Below are 10,998 nucleotides of genomic sequence, written 5' to 3' on the forward strand. Positions count from 1 at the left end.
ATCTGCTCTTAACTGAGTAGAGGCCATGCATGTCTATCAAAATGCCAAACTAGTCTGTCTTCGGACTTCGTATACTCAGAGGGATTTTGAGGATTTTACGAATTAATTCAACCTCATCTGCATAGAATAAGTCATCCAACCAATCTTCCATCCAAACATTCGTCCCAGGTCGATTAAATCAGCAAAGTTTAAATCTTCCAGGCCTTCCATTACTACCGAATGGTCTGAATGTGTGAGGTCTGGGTATCCACGGATCATTCCAGACAGAAATAGACGAACCCGTGCCAACCTGAAACGAATCCCTAGCCTTTTTCCAAGAGCTTCTTTCCTTTCATTAAACTCCTCCACGTGTAGGAGTCTCCCAGATGGACACTAGCATGCATTAAATCACCGTTAGGGTAGTATCTTGCCTTCAAAATCTTACCAATGAGAGACTCAGGATGCCTCAACAACCTCCAGCCCTGTTTGGCTAAGAGTGCTTGATTAAAAGCTCCATATTCCGGAAACCTAGTCCACTTCTCCTTCGGGACGCACATCTTATCCACGTGAGCCAATGAATTTCCGTCCTTTCTCCGAATCCCCCCACCAAAACTCAGCCATGTAGCGGTGCAATTCTGACAATGATGCTTCGGTAGCTCAAAGCAACTCATGACATACGTGGGCACCGATTGTACAACTGATTTGATCATCACTTCTTTTCCGGCCATGCTAAGTGTCTTCTCCTTCCAATTCTTCATTTTGTTTCTGATCTTCTCCAGGATGAATTGAAAAGCCTCAGTTTTAGAGTAACTGACTTCAGTAGGGAGGCCCAGATATTTATCATGCTTATCAACTCTGGCAACTCCGAACACACTAGCAGTGTTATGTATGTGCAGAAGTTTAAAACATGCATCGAGGTACTGCTTTGATGTATAATTGTATATATCAGTCTAATATGACTAAGGGTCGTGTTTTGGTCATCTTGTATCATAAAACGGTTGGTTTCTAAATGGTAGTTGTATGTAGTTTCATAATTTTTGTTGATCATTAAATATAAATAAAAAATGCATTGAGAACTGCATTATTATTATATGATTTCGTTTGTGATATCAATTATATGTGGTAAATGGATTAGAAGCAGTACGTGAAAGTTTAGATCATCTAGAGGTCGATAAGGACTCTTGTAAAAGTCATAAATATTTTTTACATTAAATTCTTCATATTGGGGTATGAGTTTATGATCCAACTGCATGATATCCGTTCATATCCATGGACAAAATATATCCTGCTTCAAGATATATGATATGTACTCCTAAGGCCATCTCCAACCCAAAGGCTAAAACTAGCCCTGGGGCTAAATTTTAGCCCTAAATTTTGTATTATTCATTGATCTGACATCAACCGTCTCCAACCTATCAAAGCTAAATTATAGCCTAAAATATATTTTAACATTTTGGATTAGTTATATATATATATATATTATATATATATATATAACATTTTGGATAAGTTTATATATAATATATAAACCAACGGCAATAAAAAAAATTAACCAATGGCTAGCTGATGTCAGTACTAGCTGTTGCTGACATCATGCTGCTGTCACCCTCCACTACTCGAGTGGGCCACTTTAATCTAATCCAGTTTTTGAAGGGCCAAATGGCTCCTCCAAGGCTAAAAATGCCCCTTTAACCTCACATTTGACCCTAAAAATGGCACTTTACCCCTTAGGCTGTGTTTGGGGGGGCTTTTTTGCTCCCCTGCTTATAAGCACAAGAGCATCTGGCGTTTGGTAACCCAGCTTATTTCAGGCTTTAAAAAAAGCTGCCCAGCTTATGGCTAAAAGCAGAAGCTGGCTCCCCCCAGCTTTTAAAAGCCAGAAGCTGTGATGGCACTGTAGCGGTAACACTGTCATTAATGAATTTTGAAAATCCCGTTTTGTATCCTCCGTTGGCTGAAACAATTACAGCCGATGCCACCCACCCTCCATCAGTCTCTCGATCCCATCTCCATCTCCCTCTGCGCTCTCCCATCTCCATTCCCTCTGCTCGATCTCCCTGCTCGATCTCCCATCTCCTCAAATAACATCACAGAACGCATCCCATCCGATCTCTCTCAAAAACGCATCCAATCCCTGCTCGATCTCCCATCTCCATCCGGTCGATCTCCCTCTGCTCGGTCTCCCTTTGCTCGGTCTCCGGTCGATCTCCTCTGCTCGGTCTCCGCTCGATCTCCCTCTGCTCGATCTCCGCTCGATCTCCTCTGGTCGATCTCCCTCTGCTCGGTCTCGGTCGATCTCCTCTGCTCGATCTCCCTCTGCTCGATCTCTGTCGATCTCCTCTGGTCGATCTCCTCTGCTCGGTCTCCGGTCGATCTCCTCTGCTCGGTCTCCCTCTGTTCATCTCCTCTCAAGAACCCATCCAATCACAGAACGCATCTCGGCTCACTTGCATCTGAAATTGAAGCCTCAATCAACATTTTCGAATCAAGCAAGTCAGTCTCCTCTGCTTCGTTCTAATTGTTGTTATTATTGTTATTTTCGTAGTTTTGTTAAATTCGTAGATTGTTTAATGTTGTTATTTCGTAGTTGTTAATTCGCGTTCTTGTTAAATTCGTAGTTCTGCTTCTATAGCTCTTATTGTTGTCTAATTGTTGTTATAATTGTTGTTATGTTCGTAGTTGTTAAATTCGCAGTTCTGCAAGATTCTAATTGTTGTCTAATTGTTCCTTTGATGCTGGGGTTTAATTGTTGTCTAAATTGTTTCCTTTTAAATTCGCAGTTCTGCAAAGATTACCTGATTTTATGATAAAGGCATTTGTTTCCTTTGATGCTGGGGTTTAATTTCCATGCAATAATTGTGCAGATCGGAGGCAGTGGGGTTCTATATTCCCTTTGACTTACATTTTTGATGAAGAAACTCCAAGATGGCGTGAACTTCTCTCAAACTTGCCTCTAAGCCCTTGGAGACCTTGTTGCATATTTGTAGCTATATCAATGCTAAAGATTTTGTTGAGCACATCTTTGATACCTGCAATTGTTAAAAGTAGAAAGGATGCACTGCATGAGGATTTTATTTTGAAAGTCGGATCTTTGTACCTACTATATGAGTCGAAACATGACATTGTAGTCAGACTGGTCATGTAGATGTTTGTAGTTGTAAGCAATTTTTCCTATTCTTCTGTTTGTTATAAGCTGAAATTGCCTGCAATTTGGTTAATTGGTTCATGATGCCGATCTTGGATCGTAGTACAAGAGTGAAGTTTTGGTTGGCAGTAAACCAATCACTTTTATATTATAATTTTGAAACTAGTTTGATAATCATGAGCCACTGCGAGCTCATCTATGATGGGTATCGTGGTGATGGTTCTCAGCATGACTTGCGTCACATAGCAGTGGTTTCTGGAATGGTGAAAACCAGAAAAATGAGTGGGTGTCTATTAATCTTAGCAAGAAAGTCCATTTAGCACCTGACTTCTGATGTAGCAACCAGCAACTAGCAATTCAATTAGTTGACTTTGGACAAAATGGCCACATAATAGGCAGCCTCTTAAAAGAGCTACAATCCTAAACTAGAATTTATCTAGTATGTGCGGGATGGGAAGGGTCTGCTCATGATACGAGAGTGTTTCTATCGGTACTTCGAGATCCCGAAATGAATTTTCCTAAACCTCCACTAGGTAACTATTTATTTTAGATCAAATTTTATGATGCTTGAATGAAGTTTGTTAAATTTGACATTTCTTTATTTACAGGTTATGGGTCAAGTGGTGAGATAGAAATGGATGATGATGTACAAGAAGAATATCATGGTCACGGTGCACAAGAAATGAAGCAATAAGAAATAGCATTACTCAAAGTTGATGAATGCGGTAATAACGGAACATTTGATGTGAACTAGAACTATGATTTATAATATATAGCACCATGATTTATAATCATATTGTCCAATATTAATCAAATAGTCACCATGCTTTATAAAATTCAAAGTTAACAAAATTAATACGGACATAATAAAGATTAAAAATAATAACAAGATCATTGAACAATATTGTTTTATATACAATTAATAAGCAAAATAATCTCTCATTCCAATTCGTCATTCCACAAATAAAAAGCACAAGCCAGTTTGATTTACCAAACACTGCCACTGCTTTGCCACTGACAGCCTTATAAAAAGCCAGTTTACCAAACACTCAGCACTTTGCTTTTCAGCCACTTTTCTCAGAATAAGCACAAGCCAGCTTTTTCTCAAGGAAAGCCATACCAAACATGCCTTAGCCTCATGGGTTTGAGAAAGAATTCAACTCTGTCTCTCTCGGTGCTCTTGGAAGGACGTCGTTCCACCTTTGCTATTCTCAGTGGCCACCTCAAGTTGGGTCTTTGCCTTTGCAATCAAAGTCGGGTATTGGGGATAAGCCGAAGAGCTTCGCGGCGGAGATTATGGGTATAGCAAAGGTGTATTTGCATTTCATTACCGTCACTTCCATTAGACATTAAAGGTTCATACGATCCATCATGCCTGAAATAAAGAAAAAATTACACAAACTAAGATTACAGACTAATATGCAACATATAGTTCAAGGTATTTGTAGATGGATTATTTATATCAAATTGAAACATGTAGGACCCTTTATTAAAACAAAATTACTGTACTGAGAACAATACGTGCGTACATAGTAGACCAATTTAAGGCAGAGCCAGGACCAATATGTGCGTATATTCTTTTTTTGTTTAGTCAACAAGGTATATATATATATTTAGATTCTAATTTCTATAAGATTTGCTAAGTTAGTACTAGTTTCGTAATGTGAATATAGGCCAAGCAATGGGAATCATGGATTTCATAAACCATACTGAAGCTGGAAAGCCTTTGCATGAGGTCAGTTCTGTTATATAATTTATAATGAAGACTAGACCTACTACCAGATTACTTGGTCTTTCAAAACTTTGTAACCTTGGAAAGCAGTCGAGAAGTGAAAAATAAGGATCAAAACTTTCAAGTTCATTGCTTCATTACTCTATTGATATCATGTTAAACAACTGGTAGAAGCCTATAAGGTGGCTAAAAAACATAAAGCAACTACAGGCCTAACAATTGACTAAATTCTGTCCCAACAAAATATCAGTATCAAAGCCCTGAACTTCTACTACAGATATGATCTCAGCATGGCCTAAAAGGCCTATTGGCCATGCCTTTGATTAAGACCAATAAATATAGTTTTAGTATAATGATATCTAGCTATATTTACATTATAAACACTGCATCATTGTTAACAAGTCAAATGACTATTGGTCATTAGCATATAGGACGTTGACATGTCTATTTACATGCTATACCCACTGGCAGTACGAGGACCACCACCACCATCAAAGTGACTTCCAGAGAATACTAAAAGGATCACCAAGAGAGGTGGAAGCAAAGACATCCCCTATCACCACCTCCCGAGCTACATAGTGGGCAGTTTTAGAAGAAAACTTACCCTTTTTCCCAAGTTTCCAACTCAAACGATCGCTTCGATTTCTATGACTGAGAGGAACACACAAGATATCATCAACAACTTCTTGAGAGAATAGACGTTGCGAACATCAACCCTCCAACTTTTGGTTTCCGCATCTATCAAGGAAGAGACTAGCTCAATATTACAAGCAGCCAGTTTACAGAGTTGATGAGGAGAAACAGTTGGAATCCACTGATCACTCCAAACATGAATAGAGGAGCCATTACCAACCTGCCAAAATAATCCAGTCTGAAGGACAGTTCTAGCTTCCATAATGCTTCTCCATGCATACGAGGGGGATTCCCCCATATCTGCATCCAAAAAAGAACCATTCAGAAAATACCTAGCCTTGAGCAAACGAGACAACAAGGAATTAGGATTAGTGAGTAACCTCCATCCCTGTTTTGCAAGCAGAGACAAATTATGAGCATGCAGATTCTTGAAACCTAAACCTCCCTCACTTTTAGACAGGCACATCCTATCCCATGACCGCCAATGAATTTTGCGATTAGAATCTAAACCTCCCCAAAAAAATTGAGCACAAAGTTGGTGGAGATCCTCACAAAGACCTTTAGGAAGCATATAACAACTCATAACATACGTTGGAATAACTTGTGCCACTGCCTTAATCAGAATCTCCTTCCCTGCAGAACTCAGGATTTTTGTGCGCCAACTAATCAGCTTCTTAGTTAATCTTTCCTTAAGATAAGAAAAAATTACCACTTTTGATTTTCCCACATGAAGTGGAAGCCCTAGATATCTGCCATGGTCCTCCACACACTGAACCCCCAAAATAGAAGCTAAATTAGCTTTAGTATCCGGGTGCACATTCCTGCTAAAGACAACACTGCTCTTCTCTAAATTAATCCTTTGGCTAGAAGCACGCTCATACACATTCAAAATAGACTTGAATGTAGAGCATTCCACCACAGAGGCTTCTCCAAATATAAAGCTATCATCGGCAAATAGCAAATGATGAATAGTTGGGGATCGAGGACTCATCTTCAGCCCCTTCAATGAACCCTAGGATACTGCATGAGAAATAAGGGACGAGAGACCTTCAACACACAAAATGAATAAGTATGGAGAAAGAGGGTCCCCCTGCCTGATGCCTCTGGAAGGAGTAATATAACCTGTAGGTTTACTATGAAGCAGAATAGAATAACGCACTGTTCTAATGGAACAAAGAGCAGTGTCAATCCACTTTTGTGCAAACCCTATTTTAGATCAGATAGAGATCAAGAAAGTCCACTCCAATCTGTCATATGCTTTGCTTATAGCTAACTTAAGGGAGACAAAACCCTCATTCTGATGTCGGAGCTTACGCATAAAATGAGCAAGTTCAGATGCAAGAACAGTGTTATCAGATATCAAACGGCCAGGAACAAAAGCACTTTGAAGAGGAGAGATAATAGAAGGCAATAATACTTTCAATCTGTTAGCAAGCACCTTAGAAGCAATTTTATACCCCACATTGCAAAGGGCTATAGGCTTGAAATCAACTGCAATTTTAGGCTCTTTAATTTAGAATAAGAGTCAAATGAGAAAAATTGCTCTCAGAATCCAGAAGACTTGTGTTTAAAAAAGTCCTCACAGCTAAACACACAAGATGATGTGTATTTAGTATTTAAGGTATGTGGATAAAATTTTCCATCCCTTAATTATTTTTGTTAAAAAAGAAAAAAAAAATTCTCATACGGATACCCAAATCTGGGTACCCTCCTTCTTCTTCCTTCTTCCTCTCCCTCCCCGATTTGATTTGCATACCCAAATCTGGTTACCGAAAATCTGATTTTCTTGTCCTCCTCCTTATTCCTCTTCCATCCTCCCTCCTCGATTTGATTTGGACACCCAAATCTAGGTACCCAAAATCTGATTTTCTCCTCCTCCTCTTATTCTTCTTCCTTCTTCTCCTCTTTCTTCTTCTTCTTCTTCTTTTTTTCCCCTCCCTCCCTAATATCAAGTTTTGATTTGGATACCCAAATCTAATTTCTCCTCCTCCTCCTTCTTCCTTCTTCCTTCTTCCTTCTTCTCCTTCTTCCTCCCTAATATCAAGGTTTGATTTGGACAATCAAATCTGGTTTTTTCTTCTCCTCCTTCTTCTTCTTCGTTTCCTATTCGTTCTTCTTCTTTTTTCCTTTTCGTTCTTCCTTCTCTCTCTTCTTCCTTCTTCTTCTTCTGCAATTTTTTTTTTGTCAATCCATGAAGGATTTGTCCTTACAAATTTGACCAAAATCACACTGACTAATGGGAGCTGTAACGGCATACACCGATTTTGGGTCGGGATTGTAGCGTCATGTACCAAAGTTAATTCTTTGAAACCTAATACACCGAACTTCGGGACGGCCTATATGTCATGTACCAATCTTAAACTTTTTCCCCTAAGAAAGCATATATATATATATATATATATATTCGACTATGTCTTCTTGAATAGTTGAGAGCGTCATTGTTGCAATAATTATTTTGAGTTGTGTAATGAATTGATAACTAGGCATGTCTTTTAAAATCTTATTTTTTTCCATGCTCCAAAAATACGCTTAGCGCCTCTCCTAAAAGCTAAGTTCATGTGGTTACATACTTGTAGGTTCGTCGCCGAATTGAAATTGTGGAAGATGATACCTCATTTGTGGGTAACCAGCATCCACAATATAATATTTCCATGTCAAAATAAAATTGAAAATATAATTTCAATTTTAATTTTGAAGTTGCATAATTTGAGTCATTATCATTGGGAGGTTTAGGAAACTTCAAAGCATCATTCCTCCTTATAGATGAGAGAAATATGAAAATATTACAGAAGATAACCAAGAATCACACATACGTACAACCCTAAATCAATATGTCAGAAACAGAGTTGCTTAATTCAAGCGACTGACTTTTTAGACTCATAAGAAATCAAAAACAACATAGCCTTACCAAATAAGTTTGTAAAGGAGTGATCATCTGCAGATATGTAGATGGAGAGAACTTAGAGCAGGAGAGTATCTTTTTGTATTGGCGTCGATATCTTTTGGTTCAGTCTAGAATGGTAAAATGTGAAACCCTTTGATCATCTTTTAAAAAAGATAAAAAAAATAAGTAAAATGAGATCAGGCAATATAACATATTAGATGAGGGTAAATGGTAATCTAGGTAAAGTCAAGAAGTGATCTCAACTTTTGAAATCCCTGCTTCTAGAAGCACCAATATAGCAACTTTGTAGATTATACCTAGCGAAGTGGGAGATTCTGATTATAATCGATGGTTGTTATTTTACCAAACAACTTCAGCGACTTAAATTGAGAAATAAGTTGCTTAATCCAAGGTTGAACTCAAGGCCAAACTGGGCCTATATTGCACGAGGTCACCAGCCTTACCCAAATGAATGCTTCGCTGCTCAGAAAATTCTTTGGTTTAGTTCAGTATTTTTTAGGCTCTAAGCTTGATTTTGTGTCCTCATTAAGTCGCAAGCTTTTTAAAAAATTCTTCTTTTACGGTAATGGTACACAAAATGAAATGGTTTTTCCTATCTTGGTAAATGGTAATTGTGACATTCATTTCGATCATGTGGCTTTGTACATTACAGCATGACTGTATCAGGAATTTGTGTTGACTTTTTGACTTGTTTCTGTGACCAATTAGGATTAGGATTAACCTCCCTCTGTTTATAATAAATAAATAAAACCCCCGCTCGTCTCTCCTCTCTTCTCTCTCTTAATTCTCCAGTTAGGGGCTGATCTCAGTTTCTGAGATTGTATTAGCTTTCCTTGTATTACTTGTTTGAGTTTAATAGAGAACTTTCCTTGAATAAAAAAAAAAATAAAAAAAAAATTCTCCAGTTTATTTGTGACCGTTGCAAACAAAACCGCGTTTGAAAGTGTTCCAACTCCGTTTAGGATTAGGATTAGCCTCTTTATAAAACCCACTAGTCACTCTTCTCTCTCAAAAAAAAAAAAAAAAAAGTGACGAGTGGTGGGATTTAAAAAAAAACCCTAATTCTTTTATTGTGAATATCAGAACGCGTTTGAGAGCAATTCCAACTCTGTTTAGGATTAGGATTAGCCTCTTTATAAACCCACCCCACGAAGACTCTTCACTCTTCTCAATTCTCCAATTCTCCAATTCCCGAAACCCTTTCTCTCTGAAATTCTTTCCATTCTCTCTCTCAAAAAAAAAAAAAAAGAGTGACGAGTGGTGGGGATTTAAAAAAAAAAAAAAAAAAAATCTTAATTCTTTATTTGTGACCGTTGCAAACAAAAGCGCGTGTGAACAGAACTGCTGATTCCAACTCCGTTAGGATTAGGATTAGCCTCTTTATAAAACCCAACCCCACGAAGACTCTTCACTCTGCTCTCTTCACTCTTCTCTCTCTCAATTCTCCAATTCCCGAAACCCTTTCTCTCTGAAATTCTTTCCTTCCCGAAACCCTAGTTTTTTGGTCCTCTGAAATCTTCCATTTCCAATCATGCAATTTCTCCAACAAACTCCAGTCGGGTCAGGTTCCTTCCACGACCAGGAACTGTCGATTACTATCTCCGCACAAGGATCGCCATGGTGACCAGTTCGCACGATTTCGTCGCCGATTGTCCTCATTCTACGGAGACAAGAGCCTGGGTTGTCTGGCAGATCTACGGCGGCGGTGAGTCAAGAAGTGGAGGATGAAATACTCTCTATTTCTTCACCCATCGGAGAAGGCTGAGTCCACCGCCAAGAGATTGATCGGAAAGTGGGTTCCGGCACTTGGAGTGGTCAATATTCGAGAGAGGTTGAGGATGATGGTGTTGTTATTGGGCTCAAGCGGGACTTTCGATACGAGGGCGGTTGTGACGAGAGTCACAACGACGCTTGGTGATGCAAGAGTTTCAGCTTGATGATATTCGGATTGGTACTGGCTCTCTGAGAAAAAACCCTAGAAAGGGAGCAATACAGAGTGTTAATGATAAAAAGAGAAAGAGCATCCAAACCCAGAAAGCAAATCTAAAAGCAGAAAAGGAAGGATTGTCATCAGGAACAAGGCGAGCATACTGTCATCCCAATTACGAGTGCCCTATCCACAAATGATTTCATCCAATTACGAGTTCCTATCACAAAGATGACTAGATTTTTATTGCCTGAGTTTATCCAGATCTGTTTGTGATGATGGCGTGATTTATTTACTATGGATGACTTGCTTGGAGAAACCCAGTTGGAGGAGGGCAACAACTTCAATTGGGGAGGAGGGCACAACTTCAATTTGGTTACAGGAGACCATCTTTGATAATCGGTTACAGGCTAGGAGTACCACTTCTTAGATAGTTCATTTAATTTTTACTCCTTCATGTATCTAATGTACATTTTTTCATTCTTAAACCCAGTTATGGTTATAACACTACTTTGTAAATCAATTTCTATCGAATGAATCAACATCACATGGTTCTTCTCTCTTTAGCTGTGCAATTTTTTTCAATATCAATTTGTTTTTCACTTGGTTACTTATTCCTATTTCTGTCACACATCAGAGTTTAGTTCTTGTCCTGTCAAACAGCAATATAAAGAAAA

This window comes from Rosa chinensis, chromosome 5 (genome assembly GCF_002994745.2).
Source record: "Rosa chinensis cultivar Old Blush chromosome 5, RchiOBHm-V2, whole genome shotgun sequence".
In the NCBI taxonomy this organism is placed as follows: Eukaryota; Viridiplantae; Streptophyta; class Magnoliopsida; order Rosales; family Rosaceae; genus Rosa; species Rosa chinensis.